The 10,000-nt window shown below is 39.5% G+C and overlaps 1 protein-coding gene across 20 annotated transcripts in view; it reads right to left on the reverse strand.

Moving 5' to 3' along the window:
• The window catches only part of LOC135200297 (mucin-2-like), a 307,055-nt gene that overhangs the window by 155,237 nt on the left and 141,818 nt on the right, over nucleotides 1–10,000 (reverse strand). For 8 of the 20 annotated variants that reach the window (XM_064228813.1, XM_064228816.1, XM_064228808.1 and 5 more), the window contains one exon: nucleotides 303–370. The exons of the other annotated variants lie outside the window; for them this stretch is intronic. The gene's annotated coding sequence lies outside the window, so the exon portion shown is untranslated. The remainder of the gene's footprint in view (nucleotides 1–302; nucleotides 371–10,000) is intronic. 20 annotated transcript variants of the gene reach the window in all.

A 10,000-nucleotide genomic window follows, 5' to 3' on the forward strand; every position in this document is an offset into this window, starting at 1 on the left:
TTTTAAATATCCCGGATGCTTCGACCTAACATTACTCAAAAATGTTGCGTATTTCATGTTCCCGGACCAGAAATTTCTATTTTTTTTTTTTTTTTTGTTCAGATATCTTTTCACAGGGTTTGATGCTTTAAATGTTTCCTGAATTGTTCATATTTTCTATTCCTGGTGCTTTTAGCTCTGAAGTTTATTTTTCTTCCTTTTCCAAATGTTCCACCAGTAGAGCTAATAACAACAAGTCTTCTGAGCAAACCACAGACCCTAATACCATCGCAAAATAATGATATCAACAAAAGAATACTTACCAATTTTCATCTTGCAGGTACAAAGAACATCCAAGTCCACTCATAAAGGTCTGAAAGGCTCAACTAACCTGAAAGCAAAGCAGATAAGAACGTTTAGAAGAAAGGTGGCGCCATCTTACGTAAAATACTGTAAGAAAGAAAAGTTAAATTATTATAACATCAATAATTGTGACAATAACAACGAGAGTAAGGACAATTTCTATATTTTGATTCTTATATCATTATCAAAGTAGGTCCTGCCGACGCGCAGGGCCTGTTTCTAGAGGGAATAAATTCTTTAACAATATCACCAAATCGATAGAAAAGAACTGTCTTCTTAATTACTGCGTACTCAATAAGGTTCGAACAAACTAGATTACAATGAAATGTAGTTAGTTCTCTCCGCAAACTAGTTTGAAGAAAAAAAACAGTATCACTTTAGTTTAAAATACTGTTTAAGTCACACATCTAAATTTTTTTTAAACTATTATCCCAAAAGGACGTACAACACTAAACAAATGAAAAACATGTCGTCGATCAAATAACTTTTTGTTTTTCTTAATCATAATTATATATATATATATATATATATATATATATATATATATATATTATATCATTCAAGGTAACTTGTCTTCTAGAGAAAATTTTAATAAGTTTAACACAAATAATCAAAATATGGTTCTAATAAAAAAAATCCTGCCCAAAGTATATACAAATCACGGATATGCACCTATAAATCACCCGAATTGCACCTCAATTTAAATGATAATGTAGCGTAACTTGAAATGGGTTTCGGGTCTCACTGTGACCCCCCTTCCCCACCCCTCACCGCTCCCAAAAGACTCCCAAAGCGTGTTGCAGCTTCAGCAGATGATCAAGTGGACAGGGACCAAAAAAACATATGCTAAAAACAAATCATGAAGTCCGTTAAAACCGATAGATTCCTGCAAAGATTAAAGCCTGCCGTCTTAGATGCACTCTACTAAATACTCATAAAACTCAGAGCCTAAGTTAAGAAAAAAATAACCTGATATAAAAAAAAAACCTAAAGCACACACTAGCATCATAATACTTGAGTCATATGCACGCCACGCTCCCAGTCGTTTTCGCTACGCCTTTAAGAACGACTCATAACAAAGAATAATGGCAAGTGAAGAGAGAAATGGAGAAATGAGGTGAATAAACCTCAAATGAAGCGGAAAACGAAGAAATCAAAGGGGGAAACAAATGAACGAGGTCAATAAATAACTTCAAATGAAAAGAAATATGAGTCGAACCACATGAAAGCTGAGGACAAAAGGAACCAGGAACCTCCTGTTATTCACTCGACGGAGAGAGAGAGAGAGAGAGGAGAGAGAGAGAGAGAATCTGAAATATAGAGCCAGGGTTCATTTCAGCCATTTGCCCCCGAGACGCGCGTCTCCTCTCGCCACCTCTCGTCTATTACGGCTGACAAATATACCTGGGAAAGTCACAAGGAACGGATCTCTCACCTCCGGCTCGACGCTCAGAACAAACTCATGACAGGTGTCTACGGATGATGGTAAACGACGCCCGGTATACAGACTCTCTCTCTCTCTCTCTCTCTCTCTCTCTCTCTCTCTCTCTCTCTCTCTCTCATGATGGTAAACGACGCCCTGCATACTCTCTCTCTCTCTCTCTCTCTCTCTCTCTCTCTCTCTCTCTCTCTCTCTCTCTCTCAGTAAATATAAAAAAAGTCGGTCTTCTCTCCTTTTGTCCTCCCCACTCTTGTGGTTATCCCGATTTTTCTTTTAATTTGAAGTCTCATTTATCAACCTCATTTTTTCCGCTTTCCTTTTCATTTCCTCTTTCCCCGCATCATTCGTGGTTTTTTATTTATCTCATTTCTTTAATCACTTAGTATTCCTGCTTCGTTTTTTATCATGGCGCGGTGCAAAAATTAAGAGGGCATAAAATTTGCGAAAGACCTCACAGGTCTGGGAGTGACACTCAAAGTATGATTAAATCAACTGACACAACAGAGCGCGAGGAGGAGAGGAAGGCTGCGCAAGATCAGTGTAATGGCCACAATCACATATACACTCTTACCGGGCTCGTTTCAGAAACGAATTATCCGTGTGATGTCAGGTGACCTGACTCTAAAGCCAGGGAGATTTCGTCTACCACAGGGAGCAGGCGACACAACATTCCCGCATCCAAAGAAAATAGGGTGAATCAATTTAGTAGACAGTTTAACTACTACCCAGCTTCAGTTTTATCTGTCTTTTGTGTGTCTACATACCCATTGTTTGTCATATGTGTATTCGGCTGAAATTACTTATGAATTTAGGGAAGGTTCTGGGGATTAGGGATCAAAAAGTACTCTGATCACATTTGCTTAGCCTTGGGTTCACACGAACATTACATGAATAAACATAAGTGAAAACACACGCGCGCACACACACGAACATATGGCAATGAAAGGTGTTTAGCATTTGTTTACCTTTGGCATTGTTGATAAAAACACCCAGGTTCTACCCGTTATATTTAAAGGCTAACATTTGAAGGGGCTGGTACTTGAAAGATGGAGTCTCCCTGTTCCCAGCAAGCATTGTAGGGATGAGGCTGCTGGCCCCACGCCTTTTTCTTGACTCCCAAATGCCGCTGGTACCCATTCAACGCTCGATCGCCAGGTAGCAGTGAGCCAGGAGCGAACTGCAGACCTTACTTGAGACAAATATATACAGATAGATAAAGACATATAAAACTTAAAAAAAAAAAAAAAAAGTGGGTACAAGCATAGCATTACTCTTCCTCTTTTCTAGAGACAAATGTCTTCATTCTGTATTTACTGACCTAATTGCACAACCAAATTCAGTGCCTGCATTATCTGAATTCCTATCTCCCCAAGTATCTAATTATATAATCATCATCCCCTGTCATTATTAACTCATTACCAATCTCTCTCACGCTCTCTTGAGTGCAAGTGGACCACCAAAGAAAAAAAAAAATATATATATATATACCCACGTCTTCGTCAACAGATGAACAGCAGGAAATCTCTGCTTATCTATCACATCTCCACAAAAAAGACGCCACCACAACATCTAAATCTGTGGGCTATTTACCCCCGGAATTAAAAGACAGCTGGTACTTCCCACACTTACATAAAAGCGACTCTGAACAAGCGACAACCCCCTCCCCTCCCCTCCCCCGACGGGGAGACGATGCATGTGTGCCCGAGTGCCTTAGCGGGTGGTCAGGGTGATATATAAGTCGGTACGACTCCATCCGTCTTGCCTCAGACACGAAGCGGAGGGTTTAATGACGACTTGACGACGACCACATGACAATGATGACGATCAGCGCCCCGACAGGGAGAATTAGCAGCAGTGGACAGTCTCCGGTAGGCGCATCATGGCTTTATTTAAGTATCAGGAAGCATTCAGGTCTATTTTCTATCATTTCAGCTGGTATTCTAGGCAGGGCATATCAAATTGAGAGAGAGAGAGAGAGAGAGAGAGAGAGAGAGAGAGAGAAGAGAGAGAGAGAGTTTGCGTGTGTGCAAGAAGGTACATTTGGCAGTTGATGAGGTGGAAATTGTTGTTAAGGGATTGAATTTAGATGCACCTGTTAAAAGAATGTGTGAGACAATGACTCTACACTTATATGCTACTATGGAACCACCCCAAATTAGAAAGGAAGGCTTACTGGTGCACGAGCGCATATATATCTATATATATATATATATATTATATATATATATATATATATATATAATATATATATACACTTGTGTGCGTGTGTTTATATATATATATATATATATATATATATATATATATATATATATCACACGCACACAAGTGTATATATATATGTGTGCGTTGTGTTTATATATATATATATATATATATATAATATATATATGTATATATATATGGGGATATAGAGAGAGAGAGAGAGGAGAGAGAGGAGAGAGGGAGGAGAAGATGAGGGGAGAGAGAGAGAGAGAGGGAGAGAGAGAGCGAGAGAGAGAGAGAGAGAGACATTACATTTATTTTTTACAGGCTCAGTTAGCATAGCCAATTCATACAAACACACCGATGTCAAAATTCCTAAATTCTTTTAATGGTTTACATTCTTTCAACGGTGTTTAGGACGAACACACAACACAGCCATTTCATACAAGAACACAGCATATCCAACCCAAACCGGCGACTTCCTGATAACATCGAAAGGGCGTTCCTGGTCTCGGGACTCCTAAGGAATGCATCTCACGAACAGGTTAACGGTTAACTCAACCTTGAACAGACCTACACAGAATAACAAAACCGAGATCCTGAAAGTTAAGCTTAACAGAACGTAATCGAAATATGCAAGGTATCTGCCTAGTTTATTCCCTCTTGAGATGGTAAATCAAATTTTCAATAAAGTTTTCCAAAAGTATTAGAAAGAGGCACGACTTAAAATGAAGAGAAGACTTATTTATGATCTTTGAAGACGGAGACTCAGTAATAGAATAAAAAAAAAGAAAACTGGTTGAATAAACTATTAACGAGAGAGAGAGAGAGAGAGAGAGAGAGAGAGAGAGAGAGAGAGAGAGAGAGAGAGAGATTACACTTTACCCAAAATTACATTGATATGAACTCAACGCAAAGATAGAAATTTATCTATTAACATTAAAACAACAATTCATCTATTTCAGGCAAGCAACGCACCTGCTTCCCATAACCCGAAGTGCTTGCCACTAAGGCGTAAAAAGCATGAGGTATGCTGAAGCACGGGAAGTCCGCTGCCTGTGTAACCGGGCATAGTACGTGCGCTGAATACCCGCTCTTCACTAGTGACCTCTCAACAACGTACAGCATAAATCAACAGGGGCGTCCGATAAACTAGCCTCTCACGTGTCACAAGTCCAATTCGACAGGATTCGACTTTGCCAGGTCTGCAGCGTGATCTTGACCAGGTCAGTGCGATTCGCTCTGCCGGGTCAGTAAGATTCGCTCTGCCAGGTCAGTAAGATTAGCTCTGCAAGGTCAGTGCGATTCGGTCAGCCAGGTCAGTGCGATTCTCTTTGCCATGTCAGTAAGATTAGCTCTGTCAGGTCAGTAAGGTTATCTCTGCCAGGTAAGTACGATTCGCTCTGCCAGGTCAGTGCGATTCACTCTGCCAGGTCAGTGCGATTCGGTCAGTCTGGTCAGTACGATTCACTCTGCCGGGTCAGCGCGATTCGCTCTGCCAGGTCAGCACGATTCGCCCGGCCGGGTCAGTGCGATTCAATCTGACAGGTCAGTAAGATTCACCTTTGCTAAGTTAGAGGAATTTGCTCTGCCAGGAAAGTAAGGTTGGCTTTGCAAAGTAAGTATGATGCACTTCATAAGCAGAAACGTATCAACTTACCATACACCGCAAGAAGTTGACAAAGTTTTGACAGTTACAAAATCCAACCGGTAATGCATATACCTTCTTCATCCTCTTTAGACACAGTAAGCACATTTTTCCCCCCAGGGGATGGCACTTAAAAATTTTTTACTGCCATACTAAACCCATTTATCTTGAGGCCTATTTCAATTTTTAAAATACGGTGTTTTAACTAAGGTTAATGTCCTAGATATTTTAAAGAGCAAAATTGATTGAAGTCCTTTAAACTAGATAAAAATGATAAGCAAAATGTAATCTGTCACAAATACTTTAGTCAGAACACAAGTAGGGGAATACATTTCCAACAGCCCTTATCGCTTAACGCGTTCATCAAGATAATTCAAACGAACTCTTATACGAAGTTTGCGCTCGTTGAGCGAATTGCCCGGGCGTCAAATAAACTCAGGAATTTCCTAAGAGCGGGCAGTAAAATGTTGTTTTAGATCCATACTAAAAGAGTCCGTCTAAATTCCGCAATGATAACACTGGCGGCCATTCAGGACATTCACCAGCCGCTGTTATGAAGCCATAAAACTCATTCTCGTCCGCAAAACGGTGCATTTATTTCTCGCTGTTTACAGAGCCAGACGAGTTTAAAGGCCTCAGTTAGTGAAGGCTTGAAGACCACAGCTTGTACTTTCTCTGTCTTCTTGGAGATTTAGTCTATCTCATCCCCGCCAGCGGACGTTCCCTCCGCCCCCCTCTCTAAATCTTCCATTAGTACTAATATCAATGGCACACACTGTCTTCCGGGTATACGTATTATATAAGAGAGAGAGAGAGAGAGAGAGAGAGAGAGAGAGAGAGAGAGAGATGAAATTCTGTCTGAGGGAGAAACAATCATTTATCTATATAAACGATAAGGCAAACCACACTAATATTCCTCAATATTTTTCCTTTAAAAATAATTCTCCACGCTACTGATCACCCACGCTCTATCAAAACAGCTCTGGAATTCTTATCATGTTTAAATTTTCCGTAACTCACACAAACTTACATCGGGCCTGGGCTAGATAAAAAGAGGAATTTGTAAGACTCATAAACATTCACCCCAGAAAACATTTCTACTTTATAAGGAAAATGCCACTGAAGGAAAAAGCCAGTTAAAATTGACCGCAAAAATTCCTTTTACACGGGAATTCCAATCAACGACAAGTCCTATAGAGCGACAATTCTCAGAACATTCCCGCTAAACAGAAGAAAACTTCCATCCCAAAAACACACACACACACACACAATGAAAATGCGATTCTCATTATCTATAATTTATGAACGCCACTATATCCCTATTCACATCACGATTCTGTAGGATTTTTATTATGAAAGATATGGAAATCGACCTAGCCATTTTACGAAACTTTGTTAATATTACAATTTTTCGTGGAGAGAGAGAGAGAGAGAGAGAGAGAGAGAGAGAGAGAGAGAGAGAGAGAATCAACGAACCAATGCAAGTTACATTCAGAATTAAGCGAAATGCAAATTAACTACACTCACTGTCTCGTAAATTCATAAAAAGTAATCATATGGTTGCATTAAATGTGTGTACCCCAGTAAATAACTAACTAGACGCAAGATGCGATAATCACTCAGTCCCTTGCTTTCAAAATTAGACAAGACAGGAGTTTGCCGGCTCATTTCTAGGTATTAAGTTTTTAGGTAATAGATTACACAGAGTAGTTGTTGATGTGCGCTATAACGACTTCAGAATGCAAAATCTGGTGTTCTTGTGCTAGAGTTCTTTACTTTGTGGGGGCCATTCGGCATGCAGCATTCTGCTTTCTTTTTTTCATTCTGCTTTTTTTCATTCTTCTTTATTTTTAAACTACGGTTGCAGCTTTAGTTTGCAATAATAATAATAATAATAATAATAATAATAATAATAATAATAATAATAATAATAATAATAATAATAATGTCAAGAAAACCAAGTCGATGTAAGTGAAATGAAATATATATATTTTCACTTACACCACTGTTGATTTCTTCGCCATTACAGTGACTCAGGCTATTATCAGAGTGTCATGAATAATAATAATAATAATAATAATAATAATAATAATAATAATAATAATAATAATAATAATAATAATAATGAAACACGTGCGTCTGACATTACCGCTAACAATATTTGTGAAACAGCCAAACGAAGTTAATCAACAATATCGATCATACACTCCGGAGTAACTGGATTACATAATACAATGATCATACCTAAATTAAGGGCGGCTATAGAAACGCATATCACAGGACAAAGCATTCAATACTTTCCTAGCGATGGAATCGGATATATCGTGGTACTCATTGAAAGTTAACCCATACAACTGAAAAGAATACAATTTAGGCTGAGACCTATGAAGTCATTCGGTGCTGAAAGGAAAACTGAGAGTGAGAGGTTTAAAAGGTGTAACAGGAGGAAAACCTTGCAATTGCACTATGAAATACTGTTAGGGGTGGAGGGTAAAACGGAAAAAAAGAGAATATGAACGGAGGTACAGTAAAAGGAATGAAAGGGTTGTAGCTACGGGCCGAAGGGACGCTAAAAAGAACCTTCAGTAATGCCTACAGCGCACTGCGTGAAGTGCACTGGCGGTACTAACCCCCTACGGGGGCAAATGAAAAGAAACGAGAACCGACGTGATCTACCTGCAGCAATATGGACCCGGTGTAGCTGCGTAACGATGCAAGGACCACCCGCAGTAGAAAAATAAATGAAAACTGAATTTAGGGATACTTTACCGTGTGAGGGTCAAACATTTATGAGCGAACTGTTCAACGAGAGCTAACTAAAACTCTGACATCCCAAGAGAACGACAGGTCTTAACCGGCCGGAATATTGTAACAATTAGCAGCACCGTAAAACAAGTCAAGTGCGTTGGTTCCTCTCCTGTTGTAACTGATTTCACTCCATCCCTTACTTCGGAAATATTGTATCATCTTATCCACTCTTTGGGCAGGGAACCAATAATTCTATTCTGGAGTAGAAATATATAACATGGACAAAACCACCAAAGGAAAGGAGATGATGGCATGACACTCTACGTTGCAAAACAGAAGACAAGAACGAGAAGCCTAAGAACGTGAAAAGCAAAAGGGAGCTAAATTTATGGCAGCCATTAATAGCTACAGAGAGTTCCCTTATTACCAAAGACACTCGTGTATCAGTGGGTATATTCTATTTAGAGAGAGAGAGAGAGAGAGAGAGAGAGAGAGAGAGAGAGAGAGAGAGAGAGAGAGTTTCCATCAAACGCTAAATGTTCTTTTGAACTTGATAGATTACTAACCAACCCCCTTTTTTTGTTGACCGGTGGCTAATAAAATTTATTTCACCCTTTAAACGAAGTGACAAAAAAAAAAAAAAAAAAAAAAAACGGAACTTTCAACTACATACTGCACATATAAATGCGTGTATTGACATATGTAGTGTATATATGCATATGATAATTCGTGCAGTCTACATAAATTTGTGCTCTCCTGTTACGTCGCGTAAAAATATTTCTTATTAACTCTGTACAAACGTGAAACCCTTCAAAGTAAAGTATATACGTACACTATATAAAAGTACACATAGTCTAAAGAAAATATATCATCTTATAAAAATCCTGCTTAACGTATTTACAATAAAGATATAATCACTTCAGGCCTCCGAATAAAATTAGCGAGGGTAGACCACCGCTATCACTTGGGGGGGGGGGGGGGGGTGGGGCGGGGGGGGGGGGAATAAGAGGATTGGGGATGTTGGGAGGTCGAGGGGAGGAAGACCCGGTAGCTCCATGGGAGCAGTGGGGTAGGGACAACGACTGAGAAGCGACATTAATCAGAAGATCCTTCCCCCAAACTAAATTCTGCATCAAAGGGAGCGTCTCTTTGGTCAGTTTAACAGCTATTTGTGAAACGCAAAAAAAGGAAGGAAATAAAATGGCGAAGGACGAAAGAAAACACCAAGGGCGATAAACGAGATAGACAACAATAAACACCGTGGCTTTTATAAAATGGAAGTGCATTCAAAGAAATATACGGAATGTTGAAGACGGTCTAAAATATTCCACTAAGGAGAGAGAAAGAAAGTCAAAGAACTTGCGCGTTGCGAGGAGGGAGGCACAGAGAGCTGAAGTATGAGCAGGCGACAGAGCTGAGCTAACTTTCGTGATGGAGATGATGTGAGGACGAGATGAAGCGAGCCAGAAGGACAGACGGACGTCAACGCCCAAACAATCTGACCCACAAAACAAATTACTGCCATTATTATAACCCCTTCACAGGACACACAAATAGCCTATACTAAAACTGAAAGCAGTTAACTTTACACTAGACATTGTTTAAATTCTTTGCCG

The sequence above is a fragment of the Macrobrachium nipponense genome, chromosome 26 (assembly GCF_015104395.2).
Source record: "Macrobrachium nipponense isolate FS-2020 chromosome 26, ASM1510439v2, whole genome shotgun sequence".
NCBI lineage: Eukaryota > Metazoa > Arthropoda > Malacostraca > Decapoda > Palaemonidae > Macrobrachium > Macrobrachium nipponense.